Source organism: Podarcis raffonei, chromosome 18 (genome assembly GCF_027172205.1).
Source record: "Podarcis raffonei isolate rPodRaf1 chromosome 18, rPodRaf1.pri, whole genome shotgun sequence".
In the NCBI taxonomy this organism is placed as follows: Eukaryota; Metazoa; Chordata; class Lepidosauria; order Squamata; family Lacertidae; genus Podarcis; species Podarcis raffonei.
Window position 1 is genome coordinate 9,650,752 of NC_070619.1, and position 25,142 is coordinate 9,675,893.

General features: G+C 51.2%; 1 protein-coding gene across 1 annotated transcript in view; it reads right to left on the reverse strand.

Moving 5' to 3' along the window:
• Window positions 1-25,142, reverse strand: part of EFNA2 (ephrin A2) — a 171,194-nt gene that overhangs the window by 29,774 nt on the left and 116,278 nt on the right. The window lies entirely within an intron of this gene.

Below are 25,142 nucleotides of genomic sequence, written 5' to 3' on the forward strand. Positions count from 1 at the left end.
TGTTTTGTGTTGTGTAGGCTCCTAGAATGTAAGTCATGGGCCATGCTTGCTCCCTAAAATATCACTGGTTTGCTCCTTTCTATCTTAAAAAGCAGAGGCATCACCTTGCCAACAAAAGTCCGTACAGTTAAAGCTATGGTTTTCCCAGTAGTGATGTATGGAAGTGAGACCTGGACCATAAAGAAGGCTGATTGCCAAAGAATGGATGCTTTTGAATTCTGGTGCTGGAGGAGACTCTTGAGAGTCCCATGGACCGCAAAAAGATCCAACCTCTCCATTCGGAAGGAAATCAGCCCTGAGTGCTCACTGGAAGGACAAATCCTGAAGCTGAGGCTCCAAGACTTTGGCCACCTCATGAGAAGAGAAGACTCCCTGGAAAAGACCCTGATGTTGGGAAAGATGGAGGGCACAAGGAGAAGGGGACAACGGAGGACGAGATGGTGGGACAGTGTTCTTGAAGCTACCAGCATGAGTTTGACCAAACTGCGGGAGGCAGTGGAAGACAGGAGGGCCTGGCGTGCTCTGGTCCAGGGGGTCACAAAGAGGCAGACACGACTAAACGACTAAACAACAACAACAACAAATACATAGGGTGCCTACATTCTGCATGGACTGGTTGCATGGCCACATGTGCAAAAGGCTTGAGATATCTATTAGGTCCATCAATGACCATATAGCATATATTCAACACAAAAAACGGCGACCATTTGTTGCTGACAAAGGACAGCTGGACATATAAAGGGCCCCATTACCTTCAGTAGCTTGGGGGCTCCTCAAACCAAAACCCAGCCCTGAGTGGTGTCTTGGTACTCGAACGACTTGGCTTCCGAATGCCATAAAACCGGAAGTAAGCATTCCGCTTTGCGAATGTTTTTCGGAAACCGAAGTCCAGTGCTGCTGGGGACTGAACTGGGCGCCTTCTGCACTCAAGGCTGCTGCCCTGCCAATGCGAACCACCCTGATGCGTGCAGAACAGCATTCAGAATTCCTTTAACGAAATATTTATCAGTGTGCCATTTCCACTTAAAGTTAAAGGGACCCCTGACCATTAGGTCCAGTCGTGGCCGACTCTGGGGTTGTGGCGCTCATCTCGCTTTACTGGCCGAGGGAGCCGGCATACAGCTTCCGGGTGATGTGGCCAGCAGGACTAAGCCGCTTCTGGCGAACCAGAGCATCACACGGAAACGCCGTTTACCTTCCCGCTGGAGTGGTACCTATTTATCTACTTGCACTTTGACGTGCTTTCGAACTGCTAGGTTGGCAGGAGCAGGGACCAAGCAACGGGAGCTCACCCTGATCTGGGGATTCGAGCCGCCGACCTTCTGATCGGCAAGTCCTAGGCTCTGTGGTTTAACCCACAGCGCCACCCGTGTCCATTTCCACTTAGGATCCGGGAAATCCATATTTGAAACGTCGCCGTGGCAGAGAAATTCACAGCTGCTGGTGCCCTGAGGCTCAAGCACCCCAGAGCCACCAGCCTTCTGGCAATTCCTACTGCCAACAGCCGGACAGCTCTGTCGATTAGAGCACGGTGAAAGCAACGCCAAGTTTGCAGGTTCGGCAGCTGCGAATTCTTGGGTTGGACTAGATGATCCTTGGAGGCCCTTCCAGATCTAAGATTCCACACGATAGCTACGAAACAGCTCTGCCTCTTGCGGAGAAGCCCCGAGTGCCAGAAACGTCCACGTGGTCGGCCTAATCTTACCTCTTCCCATTACCTTTTTACAAGATTAAACAGAGCACCTCTTAAAATTAATAAAGTGGCAACAGTAGGTGATTAGTAAAGTAGTGTGCGGGGGGGGGGGAGAATCGTTTTCGGCGCCCCCTCAGGTGTTGCATTCACAGGCCAACTCTAGCTAGCTCTCTCTCTCTCTTTTATATATATATGTATTTTGCATTTTTTGAGACAGATTATCTGGGAGATTAGGGGCTTAGTCAAAGCAGGGAAATCAGGCGATGGTATCTCAGATTCGGAAGGGGGTGTACCGGCTCCTTAAGACACCATAACTAATTGCTTTCTGAGACTGCCGTTTCTTCCGCCCCCCCTTCTTTGGCTGATCTCGTCTAATGCCCCCCCCCAGTTTCTTCCTGCCCTCTGCGTCCTGAGGACTGTCGTCCCTGAAAATGGCGTTGCCTGGATGAACCCCATATTATCCTCCTTCGCACCCTCCAATAGACTCTGTTCCCATAGATCGAGGGGTGGGGGGGTCTGTATCCCTGGGGGGGGCAAGTATGGCGCTTGGCTTAATTTCATGTGGGTGGGGAGGGAAAGGGTGGCTGGAAGAGAGGGGGCAAAGCGGGGGGCGGAAAAGACAGAGGGGGGGATGGCAAGAAGAGAAGGGTGAAGGGGGTGGCAGGAAAAAAGAGAAAGAAAGGAGGGGGGAGACAAAAAAATAAGGTAAAAAACCTAAAGGTAAAGGACCCCTGGATGGTTAAGTCGTGTCAAAGGCGACTATGGGGTTGCGGCGCTCATCTCGCTTTCAGGTCGAGGGAGCCGGCGTTTGTCCGCAGACAGCTTTCCGGGTCATGTGGCCAGCAGGACTGAACTGCTTTTGGCGCATGACGGAAACCAGAGCACACGGAAACGCCGTTTACCTTCCCGCCGCAGTGGTACCTATTTATCTACTTGTGCTGGTGTGCTTTCGAATTGCTAGGTTGGCAGGAGCTGGGACAGAGCAATGGGAACTCACTCCATCATGGGAATTTGAACCGGCAACCTTCTGATTGGCAAGCCCAAGAGGCTCAGTGGCTTACACAGCGTCACCCGCACAAAAAATAAGGTGGACTTCGAGGTCTAGCCCCTAGCACCTTGGCCCCCAACTGGAAAGAAGATAAAGTCCCGACCAGAGACAAGAGGCTGATGAAGATGATGGATTATGCTGAAATGGCCAAAATGACCGGGAAGATCAGAAACCAGGAAGAGAGGGATTTAAATAAGGAATGGGGGAAATTCACAATGTACTTAAGAGAACACTGTAAACAACTGAAAACTTTGGCAGGGTTTGAGAAACGCTTGCAATGTATTAAAAACGAAGGTAAAAAATGGATTATTAGAGAAAAATAGAGAAAATATGCGAGGCAGTTGAAAAAGATTGAAAATAGAAGCCACAGAAGGCCGGAGGGGAGTCTAAGAATTCAGGGAAACCTTAATGCCAATGGTGGTGTTTAATGTTTGGAATTTAAGTGTGTAGTGTAAAACTGAATAAAAAAGATTGTGTAAAAAAAGAGAGAGACTATTTCTCCAACGTATAGGCCAAACTCTGACACCCTATCCCCATGCCCCTGATTCATATCCTTCCTGAGTACGATTTGCTCACCCGGGATAATGAGAATGGCCTCTTGCTCACCTGTGTGAGGTATAGAGAGGTGTGGGATGATGCATTTGTGTGAGAGAAAAACCTCTGGCTTTTAACTGCTCAGAAGAAACAATCACACCCGTTGCCATGCCCCCATTTGCCTCTGGCCCCCAGAAAGCTGCCCATTTGAGACTGCGGCCCTCGCCCAGAGAAAGGTGCCCCGCTCCCCAGGTAAAAGGTAAAAGGACATCTGGATGGTTCAGTCCATTCAACGGAACCATGGAAGGGTGGAGGGGGAGTCTAAGGATTCTGAGACTCCTAAATGCCGATGGTGTGGGAGTGGGTGGCGCTGTGGGTTAAACCACAGAGCCTAGGACTTGCCAATCAGAAGGTCGGCGGTTCAAATCCCCGCGACGACGGGGTGAGCTCCCGTTGCTCGGCCCCTGCTCCTGCCAGCCTAGCAGTTCGAAAGCACATGAAAGTGCAAGTAGATAAATAGGTACCACTCCGGCGGGAAGGTAAACGGCGTTTCCGTGCGCTGCTTTGGTTCGCCAGAAGCGGCTTAGTCCTGCTGGCCACATGACCCGGAAGCTGTACGCCGGCTCCCTCGGCCAGTAAAGCGAGATGAGCGCCGCAACCCCAGAGTTGGTCACGACTGGACCTAGTGGTCAGGGGTCCCTTTACCTTTAAATGCCGATGGTGATGTTAATGCTTGAATTTGAATGTGCAGTGTAAAACTCAATAAAAAAATATTATACATGAAAATGAAGATGGGATCGCAGCCTTGGAAAAATGGAATCCTGTGTGGTTCCAAGGTTTGCATACCTTCCGCCCCCGAAAGTTTCTCATTCCTGTGTGCCAATGGAGAGGGGAAAGACTCTGTGCCCCCCAGGGGTTCTCTGACCCTCCACCCCCCCTGCCTCCCAGCATCTAGAAGCGGAAACGCATTACCTTTCGCAATGCATACATACATCCAAACCGATCTATAACTCTCCATGAGCCGTTTCGTTGCCCAGCGGAAGACGTGACCACATCTCCATTTAAATGGAGACGGCCGCAGCCAGCAGCTTCCCGCTGAGTCGAGAAGTGGCAATTGAGCATGGGAGGGCGGGGCCGCTTCCCCCCAGATCTGTGGCCCACCTACAAGACGAGAGCGCACCGCTGGGTGCGTAATGCAAACCGCGGCGGGTGCAGGAGTGAGCGGGCGGAAGAGGCTGCGAGAGGAGAGGACGGCTCTTGGTTCTGCGAAGCCGGTGACTCTTGGGGGAGAATTCTGGTTTGGTTGGGAACCGAGGAAGAGGAAGAGGAGGAGGAGGAGGAGGAGGAGGAGGAGGAAGAAGAGGAAGAGGAAGAGGAAGAGGAAGAGGAAGAAGAAGAAGAAGAAGAAGAAGAAGAAGAAGAAGAAGAAGAAGAATTTATTATTTATACCCACCCATCTGGCTGGGTTTCCCCAGTCACTCTGAGTGGCTTCCAACAGAATACAGTGGTACCTCGGGTTACAGACGCTTCAGGTTACAGATGCTTCAGGTTACAGACTCCGCTAACCCAGAAATAGTACCTCGGGTTAAGAACTTTGCTTCAGGATGAGAACAGAAATTGCGCAGCAGCAGCGGAAGGCCCCAGTAGCTAAAGTGGTGCTTCAGGTTATGAACAGTTTCAGGTTAAGAACGGACCTCTGGAACGAATTAAGTACTTACATACGCTTCAGGTTACAGATGCTTCAGGTTACAGACTCCGCTAACCCAGAAATAGTACCTCAGGTTAAGAACTTTGCTTCAGGATGAGAACAGAAATTGCACGGCGGCAGCAGCAGGAGGCCTCATTAGCTAAAGTGGTGCTTCAGGTTAAGAACAGTTTCAGGTTGAGTACGGACCTCCGGAACGAATTAAGTTCTTAACCGAGGTACCACTGTATTAAAATACAATAGTCCGTCAAACATTAAAAGCTTCCCTAAACAGGGCTGCCTTCAGGTGTCTTCTAAAAGTCTGGTAGTTGTTTATTTCCTTGACATCTGACGGGGGGGCGTTCCACAGGGCGGGCGCCACCACCGAGAAGGCCCTCTGCCTGGTTCCTTGTAACTTGGCTTCTCGCAGCGAGGGAACCGCCAGAAGGCCCTCGGTGCTGGACCTCAGTGTCTGGGCAGAACGATGGAGGTGGAGACGCTCCTTCAAGTATACTGGACCGATTCTCAGGGCGCCTTCCAACTCAACAATTTGATGATTCTGCAAACCAAAGGAGCTGCCAGGTCCTTGCGCTCGAATCCTGTGCACTGGTTTCCCACTAGGGCAGGCGTTATTATCCCAACCCACCCAAAATCCCAGCCTGTGTGCGACGCAGGCTGGAGTTCCACCGGGAAAGCTGCCGAGCCCGGCCTCAAATCTGCATTACGAGTTGAGAGTGAGCCTCTCTGGTTTTCTCTAGCTATGCCCCCCTCTCCTCTCTCTCCAGACTCTCAAGCTCAACGCTCTCCCAGCTTCCACCTGCTAATGATATCATTACTCAAGGCTGCCGGAGAGCACTCTATGGCGTTTATCTCTCTCCGGGGGGAACGGGCCCGGCTAGGTCTCCTTCAACAACGCGTCTCGCCATTAGGGTCCCACTCATCAGGAGCTCTTGAAAGGTCTCCGAGCTGAGGGGCTTCGTCAGAGAGGACCGCCTCTCCGCTGCGGCAACCTACATTTCATAGCCTCTTTCTCTCGCTCTCTCAACGCGTGTTGGGAACACATGGGCCAAGAGAACAGCCCCTTCCGGTGCAGGTACAGAATACACAGGTCGGCACAGGCGAGCGTGTGCCCTGGGCCTACACCCAGACCCACTAACAAGAGAGAGCCAGTGTGGTGTAGTGGTTAAGAGCAGTAGACTCGTAATCTGGTGAACTGGGTTCGCTTCCCCGCTCCTCCACATGCAGCTGCTGGGTGACCTTGGGCCAGTCACACTTCTTTGAAGTCTCTCAGCCCCACTCACCTCACAGAGTGTTTGTTGTGGGGGAGGAAGGGAAAGGAGATTGTTAGCCGCTTTGAGACTCCTCAAGGTACTGATAAAGCGGGATATCAAATCCAAACTCCTCCTCCTCTTCCTCCTCTTCTTCTTCTTCTAACAAGCCCCCCAGGACCACCTACTCCTCTTTGCAATTGCAAGCAAAGAACCTCAGAACAGCTTGGATCAGGCCAGGGGCTGATCTGGACCAGTTTCCTGCTTTCTTGATGCTCTAATGCAGCGGTTCTCAACCTGTGGGTCCCCAGATGTTGTTGTTTAGTCGTTTAGTCGTGTCCGACTCTTCGTGACCCCCTGGACCAGAGCACGCCAGGCCCTCCTGTCTTCCACTGCCTCCCGCAGTTTGGTCAGACTCATGCTGGTAGCTTCGAGAACACTGTCCCACCATCTGGTCCTCTATCGTCCCCTTCTCCTTGTGCCCTCCATCTTTCCCAACATCAGGGTCTTTTCCAGGGAGTCTTCTCTTCTCATGAGGTGGCCAAAGTACTGGAGCCTCAGCTTCAGGATCTGTCCTTCCAGTGAGCACTCAGGGCTGATTTCCTTCAGAATGGAGAGGTTTGATCTTCTTGCAGTCCATAGGACTCTCAAGAGTCTCCTCCAGCACCATAACTACAAATTGCATCACCCCTGAGCTCCGGCCTTGCTAGCTGGGAATGATGGGAGTTGTAGTCCAACAACATCTGCGGACCCACAGGTTGAGAAAGGCTGCTCTAATGGGAAGGTCATGAGGAGGACCTGAGGGCGAGAGCGGCTCTCCCCTCCTGTGGGTTCCAGCTGCTGGCATTCAGAAATGTCCGGAGCATGTGAAGAGGCCGCTGGATCAGGCCGGCAGCCCCTCTAGTCCTGCCTGCCTCTGATGAGGCAGGCATTTGCAACCCCAACATCCCCACGTCTTGGTGGACAGGATGGAAGAAACTCATTGGGACATCTTCCTTGCTTATCTCCAGTCCTGAAGTTCTGGCCCTGCTCTCAAAGCTCCTGCACCGCTGAATCCCAAGACTTGGGGACGATACTGTATCTGTTATGAGCCCAAATAAAGATCCCTTTCTGAAAGGTACCTTTTATCATGTGTGCCGGTCATGTAAGGTAATAAAGGTTTTCTTGGTTCTCAAACTTAATCCGTTCCGGAAGTCTGTTCCAAAACCAAAGCGTTCCGAAACCAAGGCTCGCTTTCCCATAGAAAGCAATGCAAAACGCATTAATCCGTTCCAGACTTTTAAAAACAACCCCTAAAACAGCAATTCGACATGAATTTTACTATCTAACGAGACCGTTGATCCCTAAAACGAAAGCAATAACCAATGTGCTGTACTATAAAATAAATAAAGACAGTATTGTAGATGATAAAAATTAAAACCATATATTTTTCATACCTGCACTGATGATAGTCATTGTTTGGATGGGGGGCTTTTATCCATTTCCGCAGTCACACAACCAGACAATCAGTAGCTGAACTGGGTTCTACACAGTCACAAAAGCAAATGAACCGAAAAAGCCTCAAAAACAAAAAACGCAAAATAAATAGCAAAAACAAAAGCGTCAGACTTAATCCGTTCCGGAAGTCTGTTTGACTTCTGAAATGTTTGAAAAGCAAGGCGCAGCTTCTGATTGGTGCAGGCGCCCCGGAAACAATAGCCGACAGCCACATTGGACGTTCAGCTTCCAAAAAACATTCGAAAACCAGAACACTTACTTCCGGGTTTTTGGCATTTGGGAACCAAGGCGAGATAACTCAGGAGAGTTAAATGGAACCTCCTCGTACAGGAGCAGTCTATCACAAATAGACACAAAAAGCCCTTTTTGGCATCCTGGGGGCATCTGGTGAGGGGCTCTGCGGAGAATTCGGAAGTGGGCCTAGTTGGGATCCTGGCCTGATCCGAGGGGACTCTTGGCATGCTCTGCTAAGGCGACGGGGCTCATCTGAAAGCTATTAAGCAAATGGGCGCAATTACTTTGATTAAATTAATTTATTTAATGAGAACGAAGCAAATCTGCATGATTTCACTTGCTTTGCATAATTTATTCCGCCACTTCTTCTCCTCCGCTTTCGCACAAGTTGTCTGGCTTTCTGCTAATCACAGGGAGACGGGAACAGCCTCTCCACCCTTCTCCCTTCCTCCGTTCTGCCTTTGGAAATGTCAAGCATCCATCTCCAACCATGAGGACTAGCGGCTTAAAATTCCCTGGGCACCTGGCTTCCATCCTTGACAGGCCACAGCTCTGATAGGTCCCAGAAACACTGTCTCTCCCATCTAACAATTCACAATATATTGATTATGCTGATTTCAGGGCCAGTTCCACAGGTTTTAATTTCTCGGGGTGGAGGTGGTGGCGGAGAGGTGCCCTTGAGCTCGTGGCACACCTTTGTGTGTGTGTCCCCAACCACCATACTCAGCCCCCCAGGGCCAATAGCTCTGCCCACCCCTGTTCTAGAAGAACCATCGATCGTTGGCAATGTTGTGACGGCGCTGCACATTTCACTACAAATTGTTGCCGCCATGGTATTCAGATGCAGTGGAACCTTGGTTTCTCGAGCGTCTCGGAAGCCGAACGTTTTGGTTTTCCAATGCCGAAAACCCAGAAGTGCCGTATTTCCCCCTCTATAAGACGCACCAGAACACAAGACGCACCTAGTTTTTGGAGGAGGAAAACAAGAAAAAAAAATATTATGAATCTCAGAAGCCAGAACAGCAAGAGGGATCACTGCGCAGTGAAAGCAGCAATCCCTCTTGCTGTTCTGCCTTCTGGGATAGCTGCGCAGCCTGCATTCGCTCCATAAGATGCACACACATTTCCCCTTACTTTTTAGGAGGGAAAAAGTGAGTCTTATAGAGCAAAAAATACGGTAGATACAGTGGAACCTCGGTTTTTCGAGCCAAACATTTCGGTTTTCCAACACCAAAAACCCAGAAGTAATTGCTTTAGTTTTCGGACGTGCCTTGGAAGTCAAACGGCTTCCGCTGAGGTTTTTTCAATTGTCTCCATTGAAATTGCAGACAGCTCTTTGCACCTTGGTTTTCAAACGTTTCAGAAGTCGAACGGTCTTCCAGAATGGATTACGTTCACAAACCAAGGTTCTACTGTACTCTGTTTCACTTGAGGGATTCGAACACTGAGTTTCACAAGAAATGTGGCATATCAAAGAAGGGCTGCCCCCCCCCACCCTGGGTGTAGTTGGGGGCTCTCAACTCCCAGCAGTGCCAACAGACAGCATGGCCACTGGGGGCTGTAATCCACCTGGAGTCTTGTATCCAGTTCTGGACACCCCATATTAAGAAGGGTATGGACAAGATGGAAAGTGTACAGAGGACAGCACCCAAGATGTTACAAGTTCTGGAAACCAAGCCCTACAAGGAAGGTTGAAGGAGAAGTTTAGCCTGGAGAAGAGAGGGCTGAGAGGTGATATAATAGCCATCTTCTGATATATGAAGGGCTTTCAAACGGAGGATGGAGCAAGCTTGTTTTCCAGTGCTCCAGATGGCGGGTTCAGGTGACTTCAAGTTACAAGAAAGGAGTTTCCAGCTAAACATTGGGAATAACGTTCTGAAAATAAGAGCCATTGGATGATGGAAAGAGCTCCCTCGGAAGGTGATGTACTCTCCTTCACTGGAGGTCTTTAAGCAGAGTTGGGGTGGCCATTCGTCAGGGATACTTTAGTTGCAATCCCTGCTTTGCAAGGGGTTGGACTAGATGACCCTCGGGGATCCCTCCCAAATCTATGATCCTATGATCCTATTATTATTATTATTATTATTATTATTATTATTATTATCCATGCTTTTTTAGACAGAAGCTGATTTGTGAAGGCGAGGTGGCAATACTGTATACTTTGGCCTCAGCCCAGTATACCTGAAGGAGTGTCTCCACCCCCATTGTTCTGCCCGGACACTGAGGTCCAGCTCTGAGGGCCTTCTGGCGTTTCCCTCCCTGTGAGAAGTGAGGTTACAGGGAACCAGGCAGAGGGCCTTCTCGGTAGTGGCGCCCTCCCTGTGCAGCGCCCTCCCTTCAGATGTCAAGAAGATAAACAACTATCTGACTTTTAGAAGACACCTGAAGGCAGCCCTGTTTAGGGAAGTTTTTAATGTTTGATGTTTTATTCTGTTTTTAATCTGTTGGGAGCCGCCCAGAGCACTTACAGGTGGTACCTCGGTTTTCGAACGTCATCCGTCCCGGGAGCCCGTTCGGCTTCTGAAATGTTTGTAAACCGAGGCACGGCTTCCCGTTGGTTGCAAGAGCTTCTTGCACTCAAATGGAAGCCACGCCGCACGTTCAAGTTCTGAAAAATGTTCAAAAACGGAAGTATTGACTTCCAGGTTTTGGGTGTTCGGGAACCGGAATGTACGACAACAGAGGCGTTCGAGAACCGAGGCACCACTGTATTATTAAGATTAGTATTAGTGGTAAACTGCTCTTCGTCTAGCAGATGGCTACATAAAATTACAATATAAAAACCACAAAATACATAGTAGGAATAGAAACAACGACAAAGCAATAATTTCCCCTCCTATATTTAAAAGGGCATCTAGAATCTAGCAGTGTATAGATTTTAGGCAAACAAACACTATATATAATATGCACATTAGAAACCTATACTAATCCAGAGCAGATCGGAAAGGTGTTTGTTTAAGGTTGAAGTAGCAATAATAAAAGACTCTGGTCCGCGATCGTCACAGTGTGAGTTTTTCCAAGGAGCCTTTAAGCGCCTGCACATCTCATTACTCGCGCCGTAAGTCCTGCGATCACAGGGCGAAACAAACTAATTAATGCAAAAGGTCCGGGTGTATCCTGCGCCCTCCATCTCCCCGTATCTGTTATGGCAACTCTGGCCCCCGGCAAGGTAACTTTTGAAAAATGCAAAATGAACGTCGCTCCCGCTCACCGCCAACCCTTCACACAGAAGACCGGCTTTCCAGTCTTGGAGACAAAACACCTCCGCTGCCCTCCATGTAAATGTGGCCAACATCAGAAACCACAGCACAATTCTCTCTCTCCCCCCTTTCCCTTGGAAGAGAATTAATTGATTTGCATTAAAGGCAAAATACTAGAGGAACGGGCAAGCAGGCATTAGGAGTCGCCCCCCTCAATAACAATAAGGAAGGATGTGGCGGGTCTCTTGAGGGAACAGGATGACGGATAATGTTTACGCGTTTGAAGGATAAGTGACACGCGGCAGAACCCCAAAATCAAAGCTGGCTGAGCCCACCTGAGACATCCCTTCCTCTTGCCTCGTCCTTTGTGGGGCCAGTAAACACTGTTGATGGGGGATTAAATGTTACACAGGCAAATTCGGGGCCGTTGATGGCTACTCTACCAATGCCAGTGTACTGGAAAAAGCAAAGATCACCAGTGACAAAGCAATGATTCTTCAACATCAACTTTGTTGGACTGGTCATGTTGTGCGGATGCCTGATGATCGCCTTCCAAAGCAACTGCTCTATTCTGAACTTAAAAATGGGAAGAAGGAGAGTTTGGATTTGATATCCCGCTTTATCACTACCCTAAGGAGTCTCAAGGGACGCAGGTGGGTTAAACCACAGAGCCTAGGACTTGCCGATCAGAAGGTCGGCGGTTCGAATCCCCGCAATGACGGGGTGAGCTCCTGTTGCTCGGTCCCTGCTCCTGCCAACCTAGCAGTTCGAAAGCACCTCAAAGTGCAAGTAGATCAATAGGTACCACTCTGGTGGGAAGGTAAACGGCATTTCCGTGCGCTGCTCTGGTTCACCAGAAGTGGTTTAGTCCTGCTGGCCACATGACCCGGAAGCTGTATGCCGGCTCCCTCGGCCAATAAAGCGAGATGAGCGCCGCAACCCCAGAGTCGGCCACGACTGGACCTAATGGTCGGGGGTCCCTTTACCTTTTAAGGAGTCTCAAAGCGGCTAACATTCTCCTTTCCCTTCCTCCCCCACAAGAAACACTCTGTGATGTGAGTGGGGCTGAGAGACTTCAGCGAAGTGTGACTGGCCCAAGGTCACCCAGCAGCTGCATGCGGAGGAGCGGGGAATCGAACCCGGTTCACCAGATTACGAGTCCACCGCTCTTAACCACTACATCACACTGGCTCTCCACACTGGGAAGCATAATGCTGGCGGTCAACAAAAGAGGTTCAACAGAGATGCATTTTAAATAAAAGCACACATTCTACTCGTGTAAAAACACCAGGCAGGTCCCACAAATAACCCAGAGGTGCATTTTAAATAAAAGCACACATTCTACTACTACTACTACTACTACTACTACTACTACTACTACTACTACTATTATTATTATTATTAGATGGCGGCTTGTCTGCCTGCTTCTGGCAACTCCAGCTGCCAAGCTGGAGCCAAACGTAGTTCTCTGTTTTCCTTTGGACCCCCATCAGCGAAGTTGAGAGGCAGGTCTTGTCGTCCGGGCAGCCCAGGACCTCCAGACTCGCTGCCCAGGCTTACGCCCCGGAGAAGTCACTTTGGTGCAGTTTGACCTCACCCCCAGAGGCGCACTCCATTGTCTATTGAGGCGGGCAAATGCTAACGACAACCAGCTGCTGGAAACCTCAGGAGGGGAGATTGTTGGTTCCCTCCCTGCGAGAAGCCAAGTTACAGGGAACCAGGCAGAGGGCCTTCTTGGTGGTGGCACCCGCCCTGTGGAACACCCTCCCAGCAGATGTCAAAGAGAACAACAACTACTAGACTTTTAGAAGACATCTGAAGGCAGCCCTGTTTAAAGGTAAAGGGACCCCTGGCCATTAGGTCCAGTCGTGACCGACTCTGGGGTTGCGCGCTCATCTCGCTTTACTGGCCGAGGGAGCCAGCACACAGCTTCCGGGTCATGTGGCCAGCAGGACTAAGCCGCTTCTGGCGAACCAGAGCAGTGCACGGAAACGCCGTTTACCTTCCCGCTGGAGCGGTACCTATTTATCTACTTGCACTTTGAAGTGCTTTCGAACTGCTAGGTGGGCAGGAACAGGGACCGAGCAACGGGAGCTCACCCCGTCATTGCGGGGATTTGAACCGCCGACCTTCTGATCGGCAAGTCCTAGGCTCTGTGGTTTAACCACAGTGCCACCTGCGTTTAGGGAAGCTTTTAATGTTTGATGCTTTACTGTATTTTAATATTTTGTTGGAAGCTGCCCAGAGTGGCTGGGGAAGCCCAGCCAGATGGGCGGGGTATAAATAATAAATTATTATTGTTGCTGTTGTTGTTGCTCTTGTGCCTGAGTCTTGCTTGGGGGCTTCACTTTGGCGCAACTGCTTTGCCACTTTGAGGACAAAATGCCCTTTGGGGGACTCATTTGACTGACACCTGGGTAGGGATGTCCTGACGCGACGTCTTCCGCTGGGGGGAACCGGGGCTTCTCTTCGCAGACAGCGCACGCAGCCAGCTCTGGCGAGACGCCTGTTAATTTGCCATCATTTAAAGCTGTTCCCTTCGTAAAATGTCAACAGAGTTTTAAAAAGGCGCCACCTGGCAAGGTCCCTGCTGGGCTGCTGTAATTCCCTCGGCGGGACGGCCAAACCGCTGTAATTAAAAGGAGCGGGACTTCAACAGGCTCCTTGTCGCGTGGCACTAATTTGCTGTCTTTGTGCAAAAAATAAAATAAAATAATAAGGCGCCAAATCCTGTCAGACACAACAAGAAGGAGCCACAGCAGAGCAGGAGACAGAGATGGCATGGAAAGTGAGGGGGAAAACATCTTCCTGGCTGCTGCAAGGGTTCGGCTACCGGCGACAAGGAACATTCAGAACATCTTTCTAAAAATAAAATAATTAAAACATCCCAACTCGGCTCTGACTCATTCTAGGATTTCTGTTCCTAGAAAGCCTAGGGTTCCCTTCTGCACTGTAGAATCCTCCTGTCTAACATCACTGATTCAGAAATGGCTAGTTTTGCTAGATGTCATGGCTTGTTTAAGGGACGCAGGTGGCGCTGTGGTCTAAACCACTGAGGCTCTTGGGCTTGCCGATCAGAAGATCGGAGGTTCGAATCCCCGCGACGGGGTGAGCTCCTGTTGCTCGGTCCCTGCTCCTGCTGTCAGAAACGGAAGAGGTAACAGGGTTTAGTGAGCGGGGAGAGTCTGTGGCAGAGAGCAGTCCGGAATCAGGCAGGAGAGGAGGGGGACCAGGAGACAGAGAGGAGTCCCGCTGCTGTCCCTTATTGACGATGTCCCTTAAATTTCCCGGGTTTCAAAGGAAGCAGCTCCTCTCCCTCCCTCCCTGCCAGCCAAGAGCTCCAAGGCTTTTCGCAGCGAGGGAACCGCCAGAAGGTCCTCGGAGCTGGACCTCAGTGTCCGGGCAGAACGATGGGGGTGGAGACGCTCCTTCAGGGATACTGGGCCATTTAGGGCTTTAAAGGTCAGCACCAACATTTTGAATTGTACTCGGAAACGTACTGGGAGCCAATGTAGGTCTTTCAAGACCGGTGTTATATGGCCTCGGCGGCCTATATTTTGAAAAAAAAAAAAGTGAACGAATTCCTGTGCCCCACATATAACCCAGAGATGCATTTTAAATAAAAGGAAACACTCTACTCATGTAAAAACACGCTGATTCCCGGACCGTCCGCGGGCCGGATTGAGAAGGCTATTGGGCCGGATACAGCCCCGGGGCCTTAGTTTGCCTACCCCCTACTCTTGGTCTCGCGCAAACCCTCCTGCTTTGGGGTGAAAATGGGCCTTGCAGCCGCGACTTTTCAGCGCGTGTTGAATCTGCTGGTTGCCTCAATCCTCGAAAACAATTAGAGTCTCCTTCCGTTGCTGGAGTCCGACCCGCAAAGAGATTACAACCCCGGTGATTCTTTGCTTGTTGATGGTGTGTGTGTGTGTGTGTGTGTGTATATATTTCCATTTTCACGAGCGTTTAGCCTGAGCTGTTGAGGCTATGGTAATTACACCTTCACTGTTGGAAAGAGCTAGAAATAATTATCTCGCAGTTTCCTGGGGTGCTGGAAGGCCTGAATAGCAATTGATGTTGCTCCTGGGCTGGGATGGAGCGAGGCAGAATGACTCGGACGTGTCCTTATCCTCTCGGCGATGGTGTGGGGAATGGGGGGCGGCGGCGGGGGGAGAGCCACCAGGTCTGCGATAATCCTGGCATGCAAAGCAGCCAAAGCAACACAGAAATCTGACCTGATTGCAAAGCCAGGTAGCTGCTCCACCTGGCTTGGCGTTGTCTGCACGGGCTGGCAGCAGCAAAACTAGGTCCCAGCCCTTAAAGGTAAAGGGACCCCTGACCATTAGGTCCAGTCGTGGCCGATTCTGGGGATGCGGCGCTCATCTCGCTTTATTGGCCGAGGGAGCCGGCGTACAGCTTCCGGGTCATGTGGCCAGCAGGACTAAGCCACTTCTGGCGAACCAGAGCAGCACATGGAAATGCCGTTTACCTTCCCGCCAGAGCAGGACCTATTTATCTACTTGCACTTTGACGTGCTTTCGAACTGCTAGGTTGGCAGGAGCAGGGACCGAGCAACGGGAGTTCACCCCGTCATTGCGGGGATTCGAACCGCTGACCTTCTGATTGGCAAGTCCTAGGCTCTGTGGTTTAACCCACAGTGCCACCCGTGTCCCTTCTGGTCACAGTCCTTATGATACACAAATGAAGGACAGGTGTAAAAGGAAGCTTCCTTGGGCAGAGTTTTCTGAAGGGGAGGTGCTCTAGCACTGAGCTTTGGCTCTGCTGTTACGGCATTATACCACAGCAAATCATTCAAAGGTAGCCCCATGTAGAGCGCATTGCAGTAGTCCAAGCGGGAGATAACCAGAGCATGCTCCACTCTGGAGAGACAGTCTGTGGGCAGGGAGGGTCTCATCCTGCATAGCAGATGGAGCTGCCCTGGACACAGAATTGACTTGTGCCTCCATGGACAGCTGGGAGTCCAAAATGACCCCCAGGCTGCACACTAGGTCCTTCAGTGACCCCATTCAGGACCAGGGAGTCCTCCACACCCGCCCACCCCCTGGCCCCCCAAAACAGGACTTCTGTCTTGTCAGGATTCAACCTTAATCTGTTAGCCGCCATCCATCCTCCAACCGCCTCCAGACACTCACACGGGAACTTCACCGCCTTCACTGGTTCTGATTTAAAAGAGAGGTAGAGCTGGGTGTCATCCGCATACTGGTGAACATCCAGCCCAAACCCCCTGATGATCTCTCCCAGGGGCTTCATATAGATGTTGGTAACCAGTGGAGTTGGACCAGGATTGGTGTAATATGCTCAAACCGTCTTGCCGTCCGTTGAGTGACCTGGCTGCTGAATTCTGCACCGGCTGAAGTTTCCGAACCGTCTTCAGAGGCAGCCCTACGTAGAACGCATTGCAGTAATCTAACCTTGAGGTTACCAGAGCACAGACAACAGGAGTTAGGCCATCCCTGTCCAGACAGGGCCGTAGCTGGGCCACCAGCCGAAGATGATGGAAGGCACTCCGGGCCACTGAGGCCACCTGAGCCTCGAGTGACAGCAAAGGATCCAGGAGGAACCCCAAGCTAAGAACCTGCTCCTTCAGAGGAAGTGTGACCCCACCAAGAGCCAGCAATCTGGTCTAAGGAACCCCCCACTAACAAAGCCTCAGTCTAATCTGGATTGAGCTTCAGTCTGTTGGCTCTCATCCAGCCCATTACCGAGGCAAGAGACTGGTCCAACATTATCATTATTGTTGTTGCATTGCAGCAATTTGACCTAGAGGCTACCAGAGCACAGAAGACGGACGTTAGGTTGTCCTTGCCCAGATAGGGGCACAGCTGGGCTATCAGCCAAAGCTGACAGAGGGCACTCAGCACCACCGAGACCACCTGAGCCTCAAATGACAGAAGGGGATCCACTGGGACCCCCAGGCAACGTACCCGCTCCTTCAAAGGCAGCCCAACATATAATGCATTGCAGTAATGCCCATATAGTTCAAGCTATGGTTTTCCCAGCAGTGATGTATGGAAGCGAGAGCTGGACCATCAAGAAGGCTGATTGCCGAAGAATGGATGCTTTTGAATTCTGGTGCTGGAGGAGACTCTTGAGAGTCCCATGGACTGCAAGAAGATCCAACCTCTCCATTCTGAAGGAAATCAGCCCTGAGTGCTCACTGGAAGGACAGATCCTGAACTGAGGCTCCAAGACTTTGGCCACCTCAGGAGAAGAGAAGACTCCCTGGAAAAGACCCTGATGTTGGGAAAGATGGAGGGCGCAAGGAGAAGGGGATGACGGAGGACGAGATGGTGGGACAGTGTTCCCGAAGCTACAAACATGAGTTTGACCAAACTGCGGGAGGCAGTGGAAGACAGGAGGGCCTGGCGTGCTCTGGTCCAGGGGGTCACGAAGAGGCGGACACGACTAAACGACTAAACAACAACAGCAATCTAGCCCGAAAATTGTAGCTGGACCAACGTGGGGCAGCACAGACACCCACCCACCCACACCCTGTTTCTGCTAATTGGGGATTTTGTTTCCAAACCCACCAGCAGCCCCAGACTGCTGTCTTAATGCACAAGCTCTGACTCACCGGTTACGTTGGCCTCCCGGCCCCCACCTCAAACTTGCCTCCTCCCTCCTTCTGAGTACATTAATTGTTATTAAAAATTAAAGGCTTCTTGTCTCTTTGGGGAGTTGAGAGATCTCTTTTGGCAGCGAAGGTCAGGTCCGTTCCATATGCCCACACCTCCCGCCGCATGCATCTGAAAGGAAAACGCACACATATAGAAAACCGCGCTCCCTTTAGCGAGGGCAGGTGGTGAGAGCCGAGGGGCTCAGATCCAGAGCGGGGGCTATTAAGGCGAAGGGCAGAGGCCTCGCCAGGCTGGGGTTTGCTGGAGCACAGCAGATCTTTAAAAGGAACAGCCCAAGGAGCCATTTTCCGGTGCCCTCCTCCCTAAATAAAGGCCGCCTCCTAACGCATTGTGCCCATTAGCCATTGACTGTTGACAGACAGTTGGGGAAGGCCAATGGGAAAGGAGGAGGGACAGAGTGGGGCATCTTGGAGGAGCTCATAGAATCACAGAAGAGTTGGGAGGGACCCTGAATGTTATCATCTTCATCTTCATCATCACCATCATCATCATCTATTACTTGCACTCCGCCCATCTGGCCCAGCCTCCCCAGCCACTCTGGGCAGCTCCCAACAGAATATTAAAAACACAATGAAATGTCAAACATTAAAACCTTCCCTAAACAAGGCTGCCTTCAGATGTCTTCCAAAAGTCAGATAGTCGTTTATCTCCTTGACATCTGGTGGGAGGGGCCACCACTGAGAAGGCCCTTTGCCTGGATCCCTGCAACCTCACTTCTCACAGGGAGGGAACCGCTGGACCCCGGTGTCCGGGGTGGAGACGCTCCTTCAGGTACACTGGGCCTTTGAGGCCGTTTAGGGCTTTCAAGGTCAGCACCAACACTTTGAATTGTGCTCGGAAACGTCCTGGTCCAACCCCCCTGGTCTGGAACCCCGAAGGAAAAGGGTGTGACAGGCGGGACCAGGCAAACGTTTCGTCACGCCAATCAAAATCCTCGGGGGTTGGACTGGATGACCTTTGGGTTCCCTCCCGACACTGCAATTCTATGATTCTGTGCTCGCTTAGGAGGCAGGAGCTCCCACGTCCAAAGCCCAGGGGCGTCTTCGGGCAGGACTGGGAAGGACCCCCGTCTGAAAAACCCCCGAGAGCAGCTGCCTGCCTGTGTTGGCAACACTGGTTTGACTCAGGCTGGCTTGAAACGCGAAGCTCAGCTGGGAAAGAGTCCCCCTGCAAGGCACTTATTGCACTCTCCCCCCCCCCCAACGAATTATGCTTTCAGCTGCTCCCGACATCAGCTGCCCCTTTGGGAGCCAACCGAGAGAAAAGAATGAAGAGCGACGGTCAAATTGCAAGGCGGGAGAAAGAGGAGGGAGAGTTTCCAAACGGCGGAGTCAAGGAGGGAGAGGGAAATGGGCGAAGGCGCGGCAGTGCCCATCTCTTTGCTTCTGGGCTTGGCAGAGGCAAAGGCGATTAGCGGCTGTTAAAGCCTGTTAAATGGTTCGAAATCTATGTTGCTGAAACAAGGAAGGATGGGGGGGGGACACTCTCTCCCCCCCTTCCCCATCTCTCTCTCTTTTTGGTGCAAAGTGCTCTCTAATCACAGGTTGTTGCCAAGGTTTTTATTTTTGTATCTATATTTCTACCCCCACAACCGCCTCCCCACGATGAAGACACTCTCCGAGGCCCAGATAGACCCCCCCTTTTGCGGTCCCTTTCGGTCGACCGCGAGAGCCGTCAAGAAGGGGCGCAGGGGCTTTTTAGGGGTGGCCTCTCCCCTTAATGGATGTAGACCAGGGGTCAGCAAACTTTTCCAGCAGGGGGCCGGTCCACTGTCCCTCAGACCTTGTGGGGGGCCAGACTATATATTTTGGGGTGTGTGTGGAATGAATGAATGAATTCTTATGCCCCACAAATAACCCAGAGATGCATTTTTTTAAAAGGGGCACATTCTACTCATGTAAAAACATGCTGATTCCTGGACTGTTCGGGGGCCAGATTTAGGAGGCAATTGGTCTGGATCCGGCCCCCGGGCCTTAGTTTGCCTACCCATTTCTTAAGCCCTCGTGTGCAGACAGCAGCTCCCACCTGGGCAGCGAGACATTGGCAAAGGCAGGGTGAATTGATAGTTCTGGCCGCTGAGCTGCAGGGGCTAGCACAGGGGTCAGCAACCTTTTCAGCCAGGGGCCGGTCCACTGTCCCTCAGACCTTGTGGGGGGCCGGACTATATTTTGGAAAAAAAGAATGAACGAATTTCTATGCCCCACAAATAACCCAGAGATGCATTTTAAATAAAAGGGCACATTCAACTACAGTGGTACCTTGGGTTACATACACTTCAGGTTGCATACGCTTCAGGTTACATACGCTTCAGGTTACAGCCTCCGCTAACCCAGAAATAGTACCTCGGGTTAAGAACTTTGCTTCAGGATGAGAACAGAAATCGTGCGGCGGCAGCGGGAGGCCCCATTAGCTAAAGTGGTGCTTCAGGCTAAGAACAGTTTCAGGTTAAGAACGGACCTCCGGAACGAATTAAGTACTTAACGCGAGGTACCACTGTAATGTAAAAACATGCTGATTCCCGGACCGTCCGCAGGCCGGATTTAGAAGGCGATTGGGCCAGATCCGGCCCCCGGGCCTTAGTTTGCCTACTCATGATGTAGACCAAACCCCAGACCACATCTGGTTCAAGTGTGAGCAGAGAATTGTGTGTTTTTTTGGGGGGGGGAAGGTGGTGGTGTGGTCCCCGTGCGACACATTGGAAGGGGACCACAGTGGCCATCTATAGCAGGGACAGGGAAGTTCATTCCATCCTGAGGGCTGCATTTTGTTGTGGGCAACCTTGAGGCGTGTGGAGCCAGAGGCAAGAGGGGTGGGGCGATGGGGGCTAGTCTCACCTCTGTACAATCGGCTGGTATACACACACCCACACCCACACCTGTCCAGGACTGGATTTAGGTTTGATGAGGCCCTCAGCTACTGCAGGTAAAAAGGTAAAGGGACCCCTGACCATTAGGTCCAGTCGTGACCGACTCTGGGGTTGTGGCGCTCATCTCGCTTTACTGGCCGAGGGAGCCGGCGTACAGCTTCCGGGTCATGTGGCCAGCATGACTAAGCCGCTTCTGGCGAACCAGAGCAGGGCACGGAAACGCCGTTTACCTTCCCACCAGAGTGGTACCTATTTATCTACTTGCACTGGTGTGCTTTCGAACTGCTAGGTTGGCAGGAGCAGGGACCGACAACGGCAGCTCACCCTGTCGCGGGGATTCGAACCGCCGATGTTCTGATCGGCAAGTCCTAGGCTCAGTGGTTTAACCCACAGCGCCACCCGCGTCCCTCCACTGAAGGTAAGGTGGCCCTTTCTATGTCCAGCAGTCCTTTGTCAACAACAAATTGCCCTATCCTCCGTCCAGGCAAAGAAGAGCTCAAGGACATGTCTCCAGCCACGAGAGAACACTCCAAGGTTGTGGGTTTGATCCCCGCGTGGGAAAGCTGCATATTCCTGCCTCGCAGGAGGTCAGACTAGATGACTGTAGGGGTCCCTTCTGACTCCACAAGTCTAAAAACTAAAACAAATAGGCCCTAGCTGCCTCACAGAAGGAGGCAAGTTCCAAAACCAGGGGGCCACCACTGAGAAGGCATCTTCTAACATTCAGCTTCATCGCATGAGCACGACCTTCATGCCGCGAACCATTTTATAAACTTCTACCGTGTCTCCTCCGATTCTAAACTTGCTACGGTTGTCAGGTGTTATGTACTGAGTTGAATAGGATCCAAAATACAGCAGTCTGATTGGTCCTAGAACAATAGGGTCCAGAATGCAGCAGTCTGATTGGTCCTAGAACAATAGGGTCCAGAATGCAGCAGTCTGATTGGTCCTAGAACAATAGGGTCCAGAATGCAGCAGTCTGATTGGTCCTAGAACAATAGGGTCCAGAATGCAGCAGTCTGATTGGTCCTAGAACAATAGGGTCCAGAATGCAGCAGTCTGATTGGTCCTAGAACAATGCAGCAGTCTGATTGGTCCGCAGGAGCCCCCCAATCCAGCTCCAGGTGGAAGTGAATCCGCAACCTGATTGGCCTACAGGAGAATCCCAGAATTAGCCAATCACATGCAACCCATTGTGTAAATAATATATATAAAGCAGATATTTTGGGGGAACTTTTATTCCTCACCACTATGAGCTGAATAAAGAGCATGAAATCCACACTCGACTCTGAGTATATTTCATCGGGTCTGAGCGGCTGTGCCACCCAACGCGGAAGCCACGCCGCGACTCTCAAACCTGCTGCTGGATGCGAACGGCGTGTCCTGGTTGTTAATAAATAATGCCCAGGCCCCCCACGCTTCCCCGCCCCAGAGAATCGCAGAGTGCTTTCTAAATATTGATCGCTTAAATTACACCATCAATCCCGTCAGCACCCACCTCCGCTGCGATGGGCAGCTGAGGTCATTTCTGTCTGGCACAGGAGGGCACAGAGCCAAAAGAAACTGCTAGCCCTCGCTTGCCGGTTTGCGAGCTACCGTATTTTTTGCTCTATAAGACTCACTTTTCCCCTCCTAAAAAGTAAGGGGAAATGTGTGTGCGTCTTATGGAGCGAATGCAGGCTGCGCAGCTATCTCAGAAGCCAGAACAGCAAGAGGGATTGCTGCTTTCGCTGCGCAGCGATCCCTCTTGCTGTTCTGGCTTCTGAGATTCAGAATATTTTTTTTCTTGTTTTCCACCTCCAAAAACTAGGTGCGTCTTGTGGTCTGGTGCGTCTTATAGAGCGAAAAATACGGTAACTTCAGACCCTTTGGATACGTGCTGAAGTGCTATCCAGCTCATATTTAATGTATAGGAAGGATCACTTGAACCTCAGAGCTGAGCTCCGTGGCAGCTCAAGTTGGGCAGAGGGCATGCCAGGGGAACTTTTGAACACTGATTGCTTGACAGCATGCAAAGTCATTCCAGGCAACCTGAGCTAGCTGCCACACAGCTCGGAATCTGCTCTGGATGTCCGTTCAACTTCTGAAACATTCGGAAACCAAGGCACAGCTTCCGGTTGGTTTCCGATGGCGCAGGCGCGTCGAAAACAATCGTGGAAGCCGCGCCAGACGTTCGGCTTCCAAAAAAAGTTCGAAAACCGGAACACTCACTTCAGAAGTGGTTCGACTCCCAAGGCGTTCGGGAGCCGAGGTACAACTGTACAGTGATACCTCGGGTTACATACGCTTCAGGTTACAGACTCCGCTAACCCAGAAATAGTACCCCAGGTTAAGAACTTTGCTTCAGGATGAGAACAGAAATTGCACGGTGGCAGCCAGAGGCCCCATTAGCTAAAGTGGTGCTTCAGGTTAAGAGCAGTTCCAGGTTAAGTACGGACCTCCGGAACAAATTAAGTACTTAATCCGAGGTACCACTGTATATGGGAAACAGGCCTCAGTAGGTATGAGATCTGAGCTGTCTAGCAACTCGAGTACGGCTAGCCAATGTTCAAAATGCTCATTTCATGACAGTGCGCAGGCTCATCACAATCAGTGTGGATACTTCCCAGCTGCTACATAGCTCGGGCATATGGGAAACAGATCTGAGTAAGACCTCAGATCTGAGCTATTTAGCAGCGCAAGGTTTATAACTTCACAAACTTTGCTAATGTCGCCTCTTAACTTCTTTCTGAACTTTCCTCAAAGGGGAGTTGTTCTACCCCTTGATCATCTGGGTTCCTCTTTTTTGAAACGTTCCCATCCCTACAGTAAAGGTAAAGGGCCCATGGATGGTTTGTTGTTGTTGTTGTTTAGTCGTTTAGTCGTGTCCGACTCTTTGCGACCCCCTGGACCAGAGCAAGCCAGGCACTCCTGTCTTCCACTGCCTCCCGCAGTTTGGTCAAACTCACGCTGGTAGCTTCGAGAACACTGTCCCACCATCTCGTCCTCTGTTGTCCCCTTCTCCTTGTGCCCTCCATCTTTCCCAACATCAGGGTCTTTTCCAGGGAGTGTCCCTGGATGGTTAAGTCCAGTCAAAGGCGACTCTGGGGTTGCAGCGCTCATCTCACTTTCAGGCCTCTTGTCCGCAGACAGCTTTCCGGGTCATGTGGCCAGCAGGACTAAACCGCTTCTGGCACAACAGGACACCGTGATGGAAACCAGAGCGTACAGAAACGCCGTTTACCTTCCCGCTGCAGCGGTACCTATTTATCTACTTGCACTGGTGTGCTTTCAAACTGCTAGGTTGGCAATGGGAGCTCACTGCGTCGCGGGGATTTGAACTGCCGACCTTCTGATCAGCAAATCCTAGGCTCTGTGGTTTAACCCACAGCGCCACCCGCGTCCCATGCAGAAGGTAGGCACCTTATATATAGAAATGAGCAAATATTTGAGGATATTTGAGGGAGCAGGCTAGCAGGTGGGGCCCATGACTTACATCATAGGAGCCTACACAACATAAAACACTGTTGCTGTATGTAAGTTTTATTTTGTTTTTTATCTTATAATGTACATCCAGGTTTTTTTTCCTTCCGATCGGCAAGCCCAAGAGGCTCAGTGGTTTAGACCACTGCACCACCCGCGTCCCAACTCTAGAGTATCCTTTTGGTTTTGAGGCGACCAGAACTGTACGCAGTGTTCCAAATCTAGCGGCATACAATATTAGATCTACCCAACATGTGTTTGGGGGTGGTTGGCTGGGGGGTAGGTGGGCACCTTGCCTTCCGCCCCCCCTCCCATCCCGCAAACCCCGCTAAACACAGCCTCCGGCAGCTACTCCTTTATCCGACAGCTCCCTGATCAAATTGAGACCAGGCATTAACAGGGAGAGCTTTGTGAGCACATTCCAGCTTCCAAAATTCGAGCGCTCAGATATCCTCTTCTGCGCACATAACAAAAAAAGTCTTCTAAGAACATTTCCCGTTATAGATGGTATGTAACACCAGTAATGGGACGCGGGTGGCGCTGCGGGTAAAAGCCTCAGCGCCTAGGGCTTGCCGATCGAAAGGTCGGCGGTTCGAATCCCCGTGGCGGAGTGCGCTCCCGCTGCTCGGTCCCAGCGCCTGCCAACCTAGCAGTTCGAAAGCACCCCCGGGTGCAAGTAGATAAATAGGGACCGCTTACCAGCGGGAAGGTAAACGGCGTTCCGTGTGCGGCTCTGGCTCGCCAGAGCAGCGATGTCACGCTGGCCACGTGACCCGGAAGTGTCTCCGGACAGCGCTGGCCCCCGGCCTCTTGAGTGAGATGGGCGCACAACCCCAGAGTCTGGCAAGACTGGCCCGTACGGGCAGGGGTACCTTTACCTTTACCTTAACACCAGTAAAATTAGCAAAAATGTATAAAGTAATTAATAAATGTTGGAAGTGTAAAGAAAAAGAAGGAACATTTTACCATATGTGGCGGGAGTGTAAAAAAGTGTAAT